Source organism: Oenanthe melanoleuca, chromosome Z (genome assembly GCF_029582105.1).
Source record: "Oenanthe melanoleuca isolate GR-GAL-2019-014 chromosome Z, OMel1.0, whole genome shotgun sequence".
Lineage (NCBI taxonomy): Eukaryota > Metazoa > Chordata > Aves > Passeriformes > Muscicapidae > Oenanthe > Oenanthe melanoleuca.
In genome coordinates, this window is record NC_079362.1 from 6,712,660 (window position 1) to 6,726,691 (window position 14,032).

The 14,032-nt window shown below is 39.3% G+C and overlaps 1 protein-coding gene across 7 annotated transcripts in view; it reads right to left on the reverse strand.

The window, feature by feature from the left end:
• Positions 1–14,032, reverse strand: part of XRCC4 (X-ray repair cross complementing 4) — a 144,006-nt gene that overhangs the window by 129,770 nt on the left and 204 nt on the right. Inside the window, exons 1-2 of one of the 7 annotated variants that reach the window (XM_056514355.1) lie at positions 12,999–13,243; positions 673–712 (exon numbers count right to left, since the gene is read on the reverse strand). The exons of 3 other annotated variants lie outside the window; for them this stretch is intronic. The gene's annotated coding sequence lies outside the window, so the exon portion shown is untranslated. Of the gene's footprint in view, positions 1–672; positions 760–2,293; positions 3,263–12,998; positions 13,244–14,032 lie in introns of those variants that run through there. 3 more of the 7 variants (XM_056514354.1, XM_056514353.1, XM_056514358.1) reach the window with 3 other exon arrangements.

Sequence of the window (14,032 nt, forward strand, 5' to 3'; positions counted from 1 at the left end):
CAGCAAAGCAGAGGGTGTAGCAAATGCCAGCAACCCAAAGGAAGTATTTTAAGCACTGGATTCTGCAGAGAACAAAATATATGATGTTACAGTGAATATTTTTGCTCTATAGCAAAGCAACTTGGCAACCTGTGGCTGACCTCAGACCTTCTCAAGAATCCCATGTAGTTATACACAACCTAAGTGAAGCAACTGAGAAAAGGCTATGTGTTCACTCACAGACTAAAAATAGCATGCAAAAGGAGGAAAAACCCAGATGAGGCATTTAAACTACATACAAACTACAGTGCTGCTTGGGCAAGGATTAAATGCTCTATCAAGGTTTCCATCTAAAGTGCAGCAGTAAATAATCATGGATCAGTTCAGGCCCTGAGGGGACTCTGTTCTCCAACCAGGAGTAGAAGGAAGCTCTTTCCTTGCTCCTGGGCATTTAGAAACAAATCTAGATACAGATTTAACTACCTTGGCTTCCCCTAAAATTGGCATTTTCAGGTTAGGAGGAGCAGCTTTAAACTGCAGTTGACTGAACTGTTCCTGACCCTTGTTCAACTCTGCACCCAACAACATTTCAAAATGCCTTTTCCTTGCCCAGACAAGTGCATAGCCTTGAAAAGTAGGAAGTATATAGCAATAGCATTCAAAAACAAAGGGGTTTATAGCTCCATCACTAACCAGCTGGCCATTTCAGAAAATCTACAGCGTGTTTGTGCACCTGTAAGCAAGAACAAAAAAATTAAATATTTGGTGGTGGACAGCTGGAACAATGCTTTTGCAATTAGTGACTCTGGAAATAAAGGCATTTTAAAGATTTGTGGGGCACTGACTGCCTGGCCATGGAAACACAAGTATGCTCAAGCACACATGCATGCACTCTCCTTTGCCTGCCAGATTCCTTTTGCTTCTTGTTAATTATGGAAAAATATGGTCTCTCATGAAATATTTTCATAGAAGTCCTCCTTTGAAAGACAATGTTCTAAAAAAAATTTCAACTAAAGACTGTACAACAGTAGCAGACAACCCTGACAGACAGCACACAGGGTAGTTCAACAGGAAGGTTTTGCTTGTTTTATGTGATTTTTATCACAAAGTAGAGCAGCATTCAGTGAAAAACACCTGGACTAGAGGCTTTCTTATCAACCCAAACTGTTTATAACAAAAAAGAAAGCAAAAGAATTAGATTTTTCTATTTATATAATAATGATAAAGCGAATGAAGTATCAGTCAGTCCTCAGTGAGGAAAAGCGAGGACAAGAGTAGCAGAGGAAAGAAGCCTGTTTATTTATTTAAAGATGCACTAACAAGATCTCTGAGGCCTGAGACTAAATTCATTTGATACTGGTTTCCCATGCACACATCAGCATTTCATTCCAGTGATGTAACACAGCTAAAAATAAAAGTTCTGTTTAGACAACACTCTAGGTACTCCTGTAGTAAAACACAACCTCAACAGAATGAGGCGACAAAACCAAGAATAACGCCCTGAACTTCGAAAAAAATGCAACATACAGTCTTCCTGCTTTTCCAAATTTTATTGTGCATTCCTGAAAAAAAGCATTTTCCATGAAAGCATAAAATGAAGATACTTTTTCTCCCAGCTTTCATTTCCTCCATAGTGGTCAGTGAATTTTGAAAGGAGAATATTACTTATTACTCCACGTTCAGGAGCTGCCTCTCTAGGCAGAGCTCAGCCAGACTCCATCTCCAAGCACTCAACTCGTCAAACCCATCAGCAAAAGCTCAAGGACCCCTGGCTGTATACAATGCCTATTATATTTCTCTCTTCAAGAGGAGGAAAAAACCTCCTTCATGAAAATTAGTCTGACCTACACAGCACATAAAAACATCACTGCAAACAGTAATATTGTATCTTGCTGCTTTTCTGAAAACAAAACAATTACAACAACAACAAGCTAAAAATCCAAATCCCTTTTCCCCTTATGTCTTTTATGTCCTCAGAGCACAACTCTGTCACAGAGTTTAAAGAAGTGTTCAGTAAATGGATAAACCACACGCAGTTCAAGCAAAAATGAATGCAGCAAAAAATACCAAAGGAGCTCCCTACTTAATTAATAACTCGCATTTACCACTAAAGAAATTTAAAAAAAAGAAATAAATGAGGGCATTTTCCTTATTCATTCACTATAAGGTGATTGCATGCATTTCATTCACTCTAAAGGCAAATCTTAATAACACACATGCAGCACCATATTTCCAAAATAAGATGTATTGTTCTGTATTTCAAGAGATGAAATAACACTATCTCCTCGAAACTAACCTGCCCCAATGCACCCACCTGCTCACTAAATTCATCACCCCATCAGCTTCCAATGTGTCAAGGCTTCTGTAACCATTCACAGATTAAATACTTCCACCAGGTTAAAATTTCATTATAAAAGACTATAAAGGAGAGGTGAAACCTTGGGAGTTATTTTCACTTTCACATCTTTGGGATAAAAGGGTAGGAACCGTGTTAATGCTCAGAAAGATTAAAACAGGCCCCTAAATTTTTGGAGTGTCACTATTTAACAGTCTAGCTGTTGCTGAAGCTTGTTAAAAAAAGGAAAAAAAATACAATGATTGTGCAAAAGCAGACTGTATTTTTACTGGTACCCAAATTACTGGAACCAGCCTCTCATTATGGCACCCTAAAAAGCCTCTCTGAGTCCACCAGGCCAGTGGAGAACCCTCGAGTGCCATTCAGCATCCAGCCCTGTGGGCTCTTCCCATTCACCACCTCGACAAAACCAGAGCACTGGGCTCTGTCTTCCTTCCCCCTTAAAGCAAAGCTGCAGAGAAGCTTTGGGATTGGGGCCACAGAAGGGCAGAGTTTGCTCCCTGAGAGGCAGAGGGGGTCACAAACACACTCCCCAGCACCTCTCCAGCCAGGGCCAGCCTGCAGGTGGGGACAGCAGGGTCCCACCCCAAATGTGTAAATCAGAGGCTTTATTGAGGCCCTGGAACAGTCGGGGATTGAGCTGTTTATCTTTAGCACTTTGTCCCCCTGGTCTTTGGCTCCTGTGAGGGCCATTAGGCAATGTTTCCCTCTGGGGAGGAATCAGCTGTTGGCTGGTGAGTCTGCTCTTGGAACAAACAGAGCACACAGGGCCCTCTGAATGAACAAGACACTCTTAAAATGGGCCCACAAAGAATTTTATATGTTGTTTTGGATGCCACCAGGCACAGACCAAAAGCCAAATCTTTCAGGCTGCTCCAACACAGCATCATTGATAATATTCTGAACTTCAGCACTTTTTTTTTTTTTTTTTTCTCCTTTCTCCATGCAGACTAGTGGCTTTTTTTTTTTTTTTTTTTTTTTTTTTTTTTTTTTTTTTTTTTCCCCCAAATTGGTTGGGCTGCAGGTGTTCCAAACCTCGGCAGCTATGCTTGGAAGGCTACTTACAGACCAGAAAGAGCTACTATGTCTTTGAAATGGAGCAATTAACCTAAGTGCTTTCTTGCTGGGGAAAAATGGGAGCTATCCACAGGGAGTCCAAAATAGGAGACCACACACTGCTATTAAAGTTTACAGTTTGGTTCCTTCTGACACTGCCCAAACTGCAGATCATAACCTAATAATCAGAAGAAAGTTAATAGTAAATTCATAATCAGAGAAGAGGTACTATTCAGGAGATGCTGCATGTACTCATAAGTGGATAATTGGAGATTTAAACCAGTCAAGAAAAGCTCAAGATTGCTTTTAAAGATTAAAACTAGCTATTACCACATTTTCTAACAGAAGGAAATAAGATAATGCCTATATTTATGCATATTTCCAGTGATATATTTCATACAAATTGATATTCTCTCGTGTTAATTTAAAATTCCATTAACTCCAATACTTCCGGAGTAAGAACATTAAAATACCTGACAAAAACCTCAACTCTCACTCCATTAATCTTAGAACTACTGCTGATCCAGTAGGGACTTCCTCTTTTCCCATTTCTATTTGGAAGAACATGACTGGGCCAACGAACATGAAGACAAATAACCCAGCATCTTTCCTGTCCCATCTCACAATAATCCTCCCACTCCTCTGGCCACATTACTTGTTTGACACTGAAGAATGATCCAATAATAACCTTCATGTGGGACTTAACAGATAAATCTGAAAGTCGAAGAAGAGAAAAAATCAGAAAGAGATTCGTTCCCTAATGCAGTTTAAGGGGCTAAAACATTTTTGTATTGCATGCATCCTGAATAATGTTTAGTTGCTTTTTTTTTTAACTTTGCTCCGTATTAAAAGCACACGGGTTACGATTTTGCCAATTGTCTGGGAGATAAAAGAAATGAACCAAAAATCAGCACTTGGGCATGAAGAAGAGACCTAATTATTTCCTAACTTCGTGCAGAGGGGTAAGTGGGCCATTTAAGAAATTCAGTGCTCCATGGCAACATTTGATCAGGAGATCATGGGCCCAACTGCAGAGTCGAGGCTCACATGGCTCACATTTGCACTGCTGCCTTCCCACTGCTTTGTGGCAGCCACAGCACGATTGGAAACATGCACATGCTTTTTGTGCAATTGTGTGTGTGTGTGTGTGTCCCCAAGAAAAAGAAAAAAAAAAAAAGCCCCAAACCAAAAAAACCGAAAAACAAATTAGTTCTGAGCTTGTCAGGCTCCACGGGACAATAGGATATGGAAGATTTGCCACAGAAGATCTGGAATCCACGATAAGGAACAACCCTTGTCAGGCTTATTTACTGCAGTCACCAGCTGAAAAATGAGGAGAAACAGAAGGAAGCAGACAGTCAACAACCTTTATAGTAGGAATCTTACTAACAAGCCTTGATCTTAATTGCAGCCTGGAGGCAAAGCCCACCCTGGTGTCTTTCATCCCCTTGAAGTCTCAGGCCTAACCCACTACCCACTGCAGGCATCCAGCCTTGCCAAGCTCACTTACAACCAGCTACATTAAACTATAACAAGGTTAAAAAAAAAAAAAAAAAAAAGGGCCTTCAGTGTATTCAAATAAACACCAAAGTGGGTAATTATACTAGTATATACTAGCAAGTAAGGGAGTATGCAGACAGATTTATAAAAGGGGCAGACCCTTCTTTCTCACCCTTTTTGTAACAACTCTTCCCAAAACTAACAGTCACGCTGTCAAATCCTCACTTTCCACGGTGCAAGAATAACCAGGTTATATTAACTGAACAAACTCACAAAAAAAATAAAATAAAGTAACACAACTGTCATGTTTCCTGATGAAAAAGTGAATTTTAGTAGTGACGTTATTAAAAAGTGCATGTGGAAGAAAGCAAAGATCAAAGGCAAAAACCAGCCCAGCCTCCAGAGGATAGATCTGGGATGAAAAGTCAGCAAGGCGTGTCTCAGAGACCCAGACTCCCTTTCTCTGCTACTTCTGGAAGATGCAAGTCCCAACAAATACTTTTTAACTCTAACTTGGCAGCAGGACACCCTGTCCTACCAAAGCCAGTGGTGGCACAGTGCCTTCGCTTGAAAACCACAGAGTATTTATTAAGAAAAATAATTCACTTCCTCATAAAAAAAAAAAATTTGAAAAAAAATTACACACATTCTAAATATATATCATTTTCCACATCATTTCTCTGAAAAGACAGCATTAAAGCTGCTGTATGTTTTGCAAGATAAAAAACAGAAAAAGGAAGTTTGTGCCAGACACAACCTTTGAGCCCAGTGTATACAGTCAGGAAGAACAAAGATTTGGGAATTCCAAGTTTCTTAGTCTTATTTTTAAAAGCATCTCTGCTGTTTTCACTACCTTAGTATCATCCATTTGAGGATAGTAAAGTTGAGGAAATTTTTGGAGGGAGGGGAAAAAAAAAAAAGCAGCGTGTTTTAATCACCATTTGTCCATCCAAAAATACCCCAATACATATGTCTTTTTGATGTATATTTGGATAACAATGTAGTCTGGCTGAGGTATCATCTGTTTTCCAAAACACTGGCTTCTTTGGGATTAAATATTATCAGGATATTCAACACAAATCTGTAGCACAGATTTCCTTTGTTTTCTACTTTTTAGTGGCCATACAGACCTATTAAAATTCTGCTCAGTCTGATGTGTTTCTCTAAAAGTCTGACTCAAAATCATTGAGCAGTGGATTCCACTAAAATATTTTTTTTTTTTTTCCCTTTTCCCCCTCTTTTTTATCTCTAAATTTTAAAGTCAGATAAATTCAATACTGTCAAATCCACAAGAGGATAGGCAAGAGAGAGCACCCAGTCTGAAATGAAGAGAAATGAAACAAAGAAATCAGTGTCAGGTAGGTATGGATGTATGTAATTCTGTACGTAGGATTTTCTGAAGAGTTTTGAAAAATTGAGCGCAGTAACCTAGAAAAACAAGTTTCACCAAATGTTACCACTTCAGTGGGACAAGGGCAGGTATAAATATGAAGGCTTACATATCTTTCTCTCCTCCCACCTCTACGCCCAGGACTTTTCAAAGAGATGGATTATTTTAATTTCCCGTCCCTGTCAAATTAATAATAAAAAATAGGCCTAGGCTCCAAACTGCTTTATCTTACTAAACAGTTTCCTCAGGCATTTTCTTTGAAGAAAATTCCTGCATTACCCAGTCTTCACTTACCAAAGTTTTATTATGTTTTTTCTTTCCATCTGCTATTTATCTATTAGAAAATGCAACACTAAGCTCCCTGAAAACAAAGAGCCCACACGGCTTAAATTTATTAATTTAAAAATTGTAGTTCATTTTGCTTCGCCTGACCCTCACAGAGAAATAATTCACAAGGAACTGAGACATTTGCTTTCAATGCAGCTAAATTTCAATTTTGCAGCTCTTTATCCAGCTACGTTTATTACTTGGCATTGAACATTAATTACTCTGCTGATGGATTAGGCTGAGTTTGAAGATAAGGTGAAAAGACACATATTGAGCACCAATTTCAGCTGTTTCCACACATAGGCACAGGTTCAGCAGGGATTTAGCTCAGGCTTTGTGATAATCCACATCTGAGAAACCAAAGCAGGGCAAGAGGCACCAGTCCTTATCATGACATGTGCCAGTGTTTTAGCAAGGAGGGGACACAGGACACAAATCCCACCACCTCAGCAAACTCTGAGCAAACATGCAGATTTGTTAAAAAGAAGAGAAAAAAAAAAAGAAAAAAAAAAAAAGAAAAAAATTAAAAATTAAAAATTTAAAAAAAAATTTAAAAAAAGGAAAACATATATAAAATAAAAAAGGACACAGCTCCACCAAAAATTCAGAAGCCAGTCACTCCACACCCTCAGCCAACACTTACAAACCTACTGGTTTGAGCTCAATCAGCAGCACATCTACAAACCACATTTGGAAAAGAAAATGGGCAAAAAGAGCTTCATAGGAGACACTTGTACTTTTAACATCACAAGTTTTGTACATTAAAAAAAAAAAAACTCAAGACTCATCAGCTCACTTCTTTCACTCATTCATTTGGGGTCTTTTGGGGGTTTTTGTTGTTGTATTGGGGGGGGTAGTTTCTTTTTGGGGAGTTTTTTTGTGTGTTTTTAGGGAGGTTGCTTTTTGTTTTTGAGGTTTGTTTTTTGGGGTTTGTTTTTTGCTTGGTTTTGTTTTGATTTTAGGGGTTTGGTTTCTGGTGGGTTTTTTTTGTTTTTTGTTTTTTGCTTTGTTTTGGTTTGGTTTTAGGGTTTTGGTTGTGTTTTTTATTTTGGTTTGGGTTTTTTTGGTTGGGTTTTTTCTTGGTTCCCACTATGGACTGGGCAAAAAAAAGCAAAAACCAAAAACAGAACAACAAAACCCTTCTCAAAAATTTAACCCTTACCCAAGACACTTGATGGCAAGCAGGGGGTCTACTCCAGGAAAACAGCTTTTCAATACTAGTGTTCCTTTACAGCTCCTAAAGAATGCTTGCAGGGGAGTGAAAAGAAACCTGCAGGCTGAGATGAGGGCACAGCAGGGGCACAGCAGTGCAAGAACGCCACTGGGACTCGAGCTGAGAGGGCAATTAGCTACTCATTAGTAAAATACAGCACAAAACTGCTTTGGCACTGAACCAGGCAGACACAAGCCCAAGACCTTAAAACGAGAATTACAACAAAGCAGAGATGTGAAGCCCCACAGAGGTCTCAGGGTGCCGTGTTGAGGATGTAAATTGTTGCTTTCCCAGGTAAGTTCATGACGACATAAAAAATGCGGAGCGGGGCACAGAAACTGCACAGAAGGGATAAATATTTTTAAAACAAGTCTCAGTTTATGTTGGGGAGCACTTCAACATGTTTCTGGCTCCTGACTGCGGCTGCACATCAGCACCTGTAACAAACACAATGGCCCTGAAATAATGCAGGTTTATGAGCATGAAAAAACAGCCTCTGAGCACAGGATTCGCCTCTCCACAGCTCCAAAACTTGTTCCAGTGCAGTTTTAGATAAAGAACCTGCCACTGCATTTTCCTCTCTTTCAATGCTACAAATGCCCCTATTTATTTTGCACTGTCAAAAGTATCAAACTCAAACCATGAACCTCAAATTAAGACTAAACTAAAAAATTAATCCTCTACTCTCTACTTGAAGAAAAAAAATGTGGTTTAAGGATAGTCAGGATTAATAAAACAAATCTCTGCAACAGACAAGAGTACAAAAACTATAAAATACAAGGCATATTCATCATCCATAGACTTTTTTAACCAGGGCACAGAGGAAAAAATCCTCCTCTAATACTGCCTTCAGGAGATCACAAAACACTGCTCAGTAGGTGTATTTCCAAGGCACAAAAGAATGCTTCAGCTAGTTCCCTGCCTTTTGCTTCCTAAAACAATTATCCTCCAAGTCAGCTTACAAATAAATTAACATTTCTGCCCCATCTCCTGATCTGTGGCTGCTGCGTGCTGGACTCTGAAAATTAATGTTCATTTTCTCAGCTGGATCAATTCAATATAAGCCTCCACAACAGTCTGATGATTCCCTGCTTGCCTCGGCCAGCACAAATCTCTCCCCAGGATTTTGTGAGATTTCACCCCAAGTCTGACACAGCTGACAGCACTTGGAAAGCCCCAGGCTCTCTCTTTTCCTGTCCAGCTTCTGTGCTGAAAAGGGTGGCCCTCTAAGACCCCTTTGTAGACCTGTAAACAAACAATCCCTTTCATAATCATTTGAATCATTTATTATTATAAAAAAAAAAAAAAAAAAAAAAAGAAAAAACACCACCACAAAAAAAACCAACAAATGCAGCCTGTGATGGGATATACAGCCTCACTCTTCCTCTGGTGGCATTAATTTTTCTGTCCCAAGATAGCGAGCAATTTGGCTGATGTCTAGGTCAAGGGCACAAAAGTCCTCAGTCTCTACAGTCTTAGAAGTCACATCAGATCAGTCTCCCTTTTTTTCTGTTTCTTTTACAATCTGTGCTCTAGCTGTCTGCTCTGCTGGAGGACACCCCATCCCAGAAAAGCCACCTAATAGTCTGCAGAGCAGATGCAGAAATAGTTCAATGCTTTTCCAGATTTGTAAATTTGGGCAATTTAATAAAAAAAAATGTTTTATGAAATCACCAGTACGCCTTAGAAAGCAATAGACTACAGGCTCTTGCACAAGGCACACATTTAATGATTTTTTTTCTTTTTCCAACTTGGAACTTATCCTGTAAGACATGTTCTTTTGTGTTGATAAGATTTGACTGTGTTAAGATTAGCAAACAATAGTAATTTGTTTAGTAATTATCTCCTAAATTTTACCTTAGCTTGTGTCAACATGGCACCATACATAATTCAGCGAGTCTTTAGTACCTTGACATATCTTGGACAGCAGTCCTCACCATTTACATTATATGTTCTATGAATAATCTTCAAATTCACAAGAGGTTTTTGCCACCTTTCCCTTTTTTCCATCTCATATACAAAAGAAAATCATGTGAAGAAGATTAAGATCCACAAGACATTGATTACAAAAAGCAGGAGATGAAGGCCATTGTTTCCTAACTCAGGAAAGGGACACAGCTTAGGTCAGGGATACAACCAGAAAAAAATATTCATTTTGGTGGAAAAATAAATAATTAAAAGAACTGTTTAAGATTATTTTACAACAGCTGTCCAAATTGGAATCTTGATTATTTAGTGATGTTGGTTCAGAATTTATGCACATAATTTTACGTGCTCCTCATAACATCAGCAAGCGCTACATTACATTTCTGCCAAATATAACAGTGAAGAAATCACAGCTGCATCCTACTAACCTTGAAGAATCAGATAATGGTTTTGAGTCCTTGAAAATCTCACCCTCAGCTCTGGGTGGTTCCACTTACTCAAGGACGTGCGCTGCTTTTTCATCTGGGGCTCCCAAGCTCTAACACAACCCCTGAAAAACATTCTCCACCTCCTGTTAATCCCTGGGTGACAAGAGTTAGGGATTAAAATTTCTCATCCTCAAGTGGCACTGCAAGATAGCAAGGACATCAGAAACAGGCATTGAGACAAAACAGCAAAGTGACCCTGCAAGGCCCATGGCACAGCCACGAGCACATAGCACGAATATTTGCTCTACTACGTTAATGAGGCCATCATGCAGCATAGAAAACCACTCTAAATTATCTCAAATGTACTGAAATTGATGGGTTTTGGTCAGAGCAGAGCACTGTGAGGCATCCACTACACCAGCAGCAGGGATTGTCTGTGTCAGGAGAGGCACTGAGGTTGCCCATGTCAGGCACAGCATCACTATTTCTGCAGCAAGGCCATCAGACCTTGGGTGTTTTTACAATCTGGACCTAAACTTTGCTAAGTGATGGAATACCCTTTGCATCAGCCCATCAATTGTATATACATGAACTCTGCCACAAAAAGCAGAAATATTAAGGTGCAGGAATTCCCACTGCTGTAGGAACACTCCCCACCACACATCACCCTGTGCAGTAACTTTATATTAAATTTCTGGTTAAAATACAAGGCTAAAGCACCCCTAACGTGAAGAATTAGGTTCATTCCCTCTCAGAACAGCTGCAAACTCCAAGCATTCCACAGCTATTGTGACCCATCCCACTGCAGTGAGTATCATGTGCACTTCTGGCAGGTGACAGGCGGCGGCAGAGAAATTTAGAGATAGAGGAGCCAAACCTAACTGTAGATGGTTTTGTTTTGCTTTTCCTTCAAAACAGTGTAGGCTAACAAAATACCACGCTCTAATTACCACTGTCAGCACACAGAACGCCACCTACCCATGACAGGTTTGCCTGTAAAATGCACACCCCTCGTGTTCCACCCCCTCTTTGCTCCAGAGAGCAGAGCAAATCTGTAGCAGTAGCAGAAATGCAAGTAAGTTTATAACAATTCATGCCTGTGTTTGAAGATACTGGCATCAACAGATATGGGAACCACATAGAAGCCAAAGAAAAGCAGTAACAGCTTTTTGCCAGTCACTCAAACCATCATTTTTCAAAAAAAACCCAACTAACATTTTTAGTTTATTTTCAAGTGGTTTTTCCACCTCATATACACATATGGGTGTGTTAAGCAGAGAAACTTATGAAAGGTAAAACACACAGAAGATAAAAACCAAGGCTTCCACGTGCAATTGTCATTGTTTTGTTGTAATTCTTCCTAGAAGTTAAACCTTTTTTACCTTTCATTATAGACACAAATTCCTTGGTGGGCTCTACTACTCAACTGAACAGTATGTAAGGCTTTCACCACAAAAATATTTCTCAGTGCCAGGAAACACAGCCATGACCATGAACCTTCCTCTTAACAGCAACGAAAAAAAACAGTATTCATCCTAAGTTTTTATTTAAATATCTGAATATTGCTATGTAGACCAATGTAGTTGTTTATTGTTTAAATTTGCTATTTATTATTTCATTTTCACCAGACAAGTGTGGCCACCCAGCCCATTCCTGCAGACAACACCAACCAAGCTGTCCCAGCTCCTCAGAGCTGCTTTTCCATGACAAGATATTAATTAGGAAGGAAAAAAAAGTACAAGGGAAACTGGAACAACACTATCTGAAAGCTGATATTCCAGTCAATAGCCCATGCCTACCACAGCTGTATGCCAGAAGACACTTCCAGGCTAGGTACACCAATATTTTAAATTATGCCACCAAGGCTACCACAAAATCTTTAAATGGCATTTTTCCCACCACAGCAGATTATTCACCTGAAATTATTGTAATACAATATTGTAATATTGTGATCAGTAGAAATTCTATTTTGAATACCAGAGGCTGTTGAAAACTTCACCTGGAAATTAAACATCTAGAGTAAATAAACACAATTTTTTGCAAAAATCTGCAATAGGCTTCAGGTGGGAATTTGTCAGAAACTCTCAAAGTAGGAAAAATTTTAATAAATCTGTTATAAAGGGGCATGATTGCAAATAAAGCTACACTAGAGGAAGCTAGATGACCACCTGACAGCAGGCTTGGCTATGGTGTGAGCAAGAACTGAATGATGTTACAGATGTTACAGAATATTTTCAATTTATAATTCCCACTGAGCATCCAAAAGGAAGGTTCAAGGAGGCAAAATAACCCAGTTTATGCTTTCTATCATCTCCAACACACATAACAAAAAGTTCAAAAGTATTACTGCCTTCACAGTCCTCAGTCATGCTGACCATCAGAGGCTGTATGGTCAGTGATTATAGTAACAATTTATTTCTCTCTACAAATGTACTTTAATGTAATATCATTCAAACACTTCAAAGTGAAGTTAATCCTAGGTAATAAGGCCATTTTTAGAGCTGCCTTTATGCACTCAATTACTTTTTCTGTTTTTAAATCCAAAACCTTGATGGATGGAAAGAATCTAATCTACTGAATATAATTCATAACAGGAATAAGATGTATGAACATGTTGTGAGAAAATGAGCACACAGCAAGACTACCTGTTAAGACAGATGGATAAATCTGCAACTGAATAAACCTCTGTAGTCACTAAATGATCTAGAGAAAAATCAGAACAAATCCAGAATCAACATAATGCCTAAAATCAATGACCAAAAAAAAAAAAAAAAAACCAACACAATTTCACAGAGATATGTAAATTATATTAACCAAACCTACCACTGCTAAGGAAGTTGCTCTGTAGAAGACATAAAGAGTATTTTAAGTGAATTATGTATGTCTTAATCATCTTAAACTCAGCTTCAGTAAATTACTGCCTCAATTCCATGGTGAAAATGCATTTTGTTTGTGTTCATCAAGCCCTAGCCTCCCACAGCACCTGCACAAAGTATGTCAAATGTTACCTCAAAATGTCATTCTAGAGAGAAAAAAAATCTGTTTCCCTCACCAAAGCAAAAAAGCAAAATCTGTTCCACACTCAGCAGAGGAGCACAATGAATCTGAGCCAAGCCATCACCTCGGGAAGGGGTGATGCTTTTAAAACCACATTTATAAGGAGGAACAGGTTCCTCATAAAACTTCAGGTGTTTGTTATGACAGCAATACCCGGGCACTTAAAGCCATCGCTGTGAAATTCTTCCACAGAACTCACTTCGCCAAGCTCTCACAGCATCAAAGGTTATTCCGTAAAAATAGACCCAGACAAACAAATAATAAAAAAAAGCCTCCTGGAGGGAAAAAAAAATTTAGAAATCCTTGGGCAGGTGCAGCTACAGAAAAGATGAAAAGCTCTAAGAAGAGAAAATGTAGCACAGGAGCCAGAATACAATATAGCGGGAGAAACAGTCTGGGATTCTCCTTATACAACAACAGAAGTAACTGTAAAAGGGCCCTAATTAAGAAATAGCCTCATTAAGGCGTTTTTTATGTTATTAAGGCATCAGTAGCCAGTGGCTCGCTCCAGCCAAAAACACACCAAAAGAACAAGATGAGGGCCCTTTCCTTTTTTTTTTTTTTTTTTTTTTTGGCGCGCTTTTTAGTTTGGTTGGGGTTTTTTTGGTTTTTTTGGTTTTTTTTTGGTTGGCTGTTTGTTTCGCATCTCACTGAAGACACTTGGCCCCCGTGGCCCGGAGTGGGGTCAGTGAAGGGCTTATCCCCATTGTCCCGGTTATCCCCACACCGAGACACGGTCGGCGCCCCCCCGCTCCCCTCAGTCCCGGGGCTGGGCTGATCCCGGTTATCCCTAACCCCCA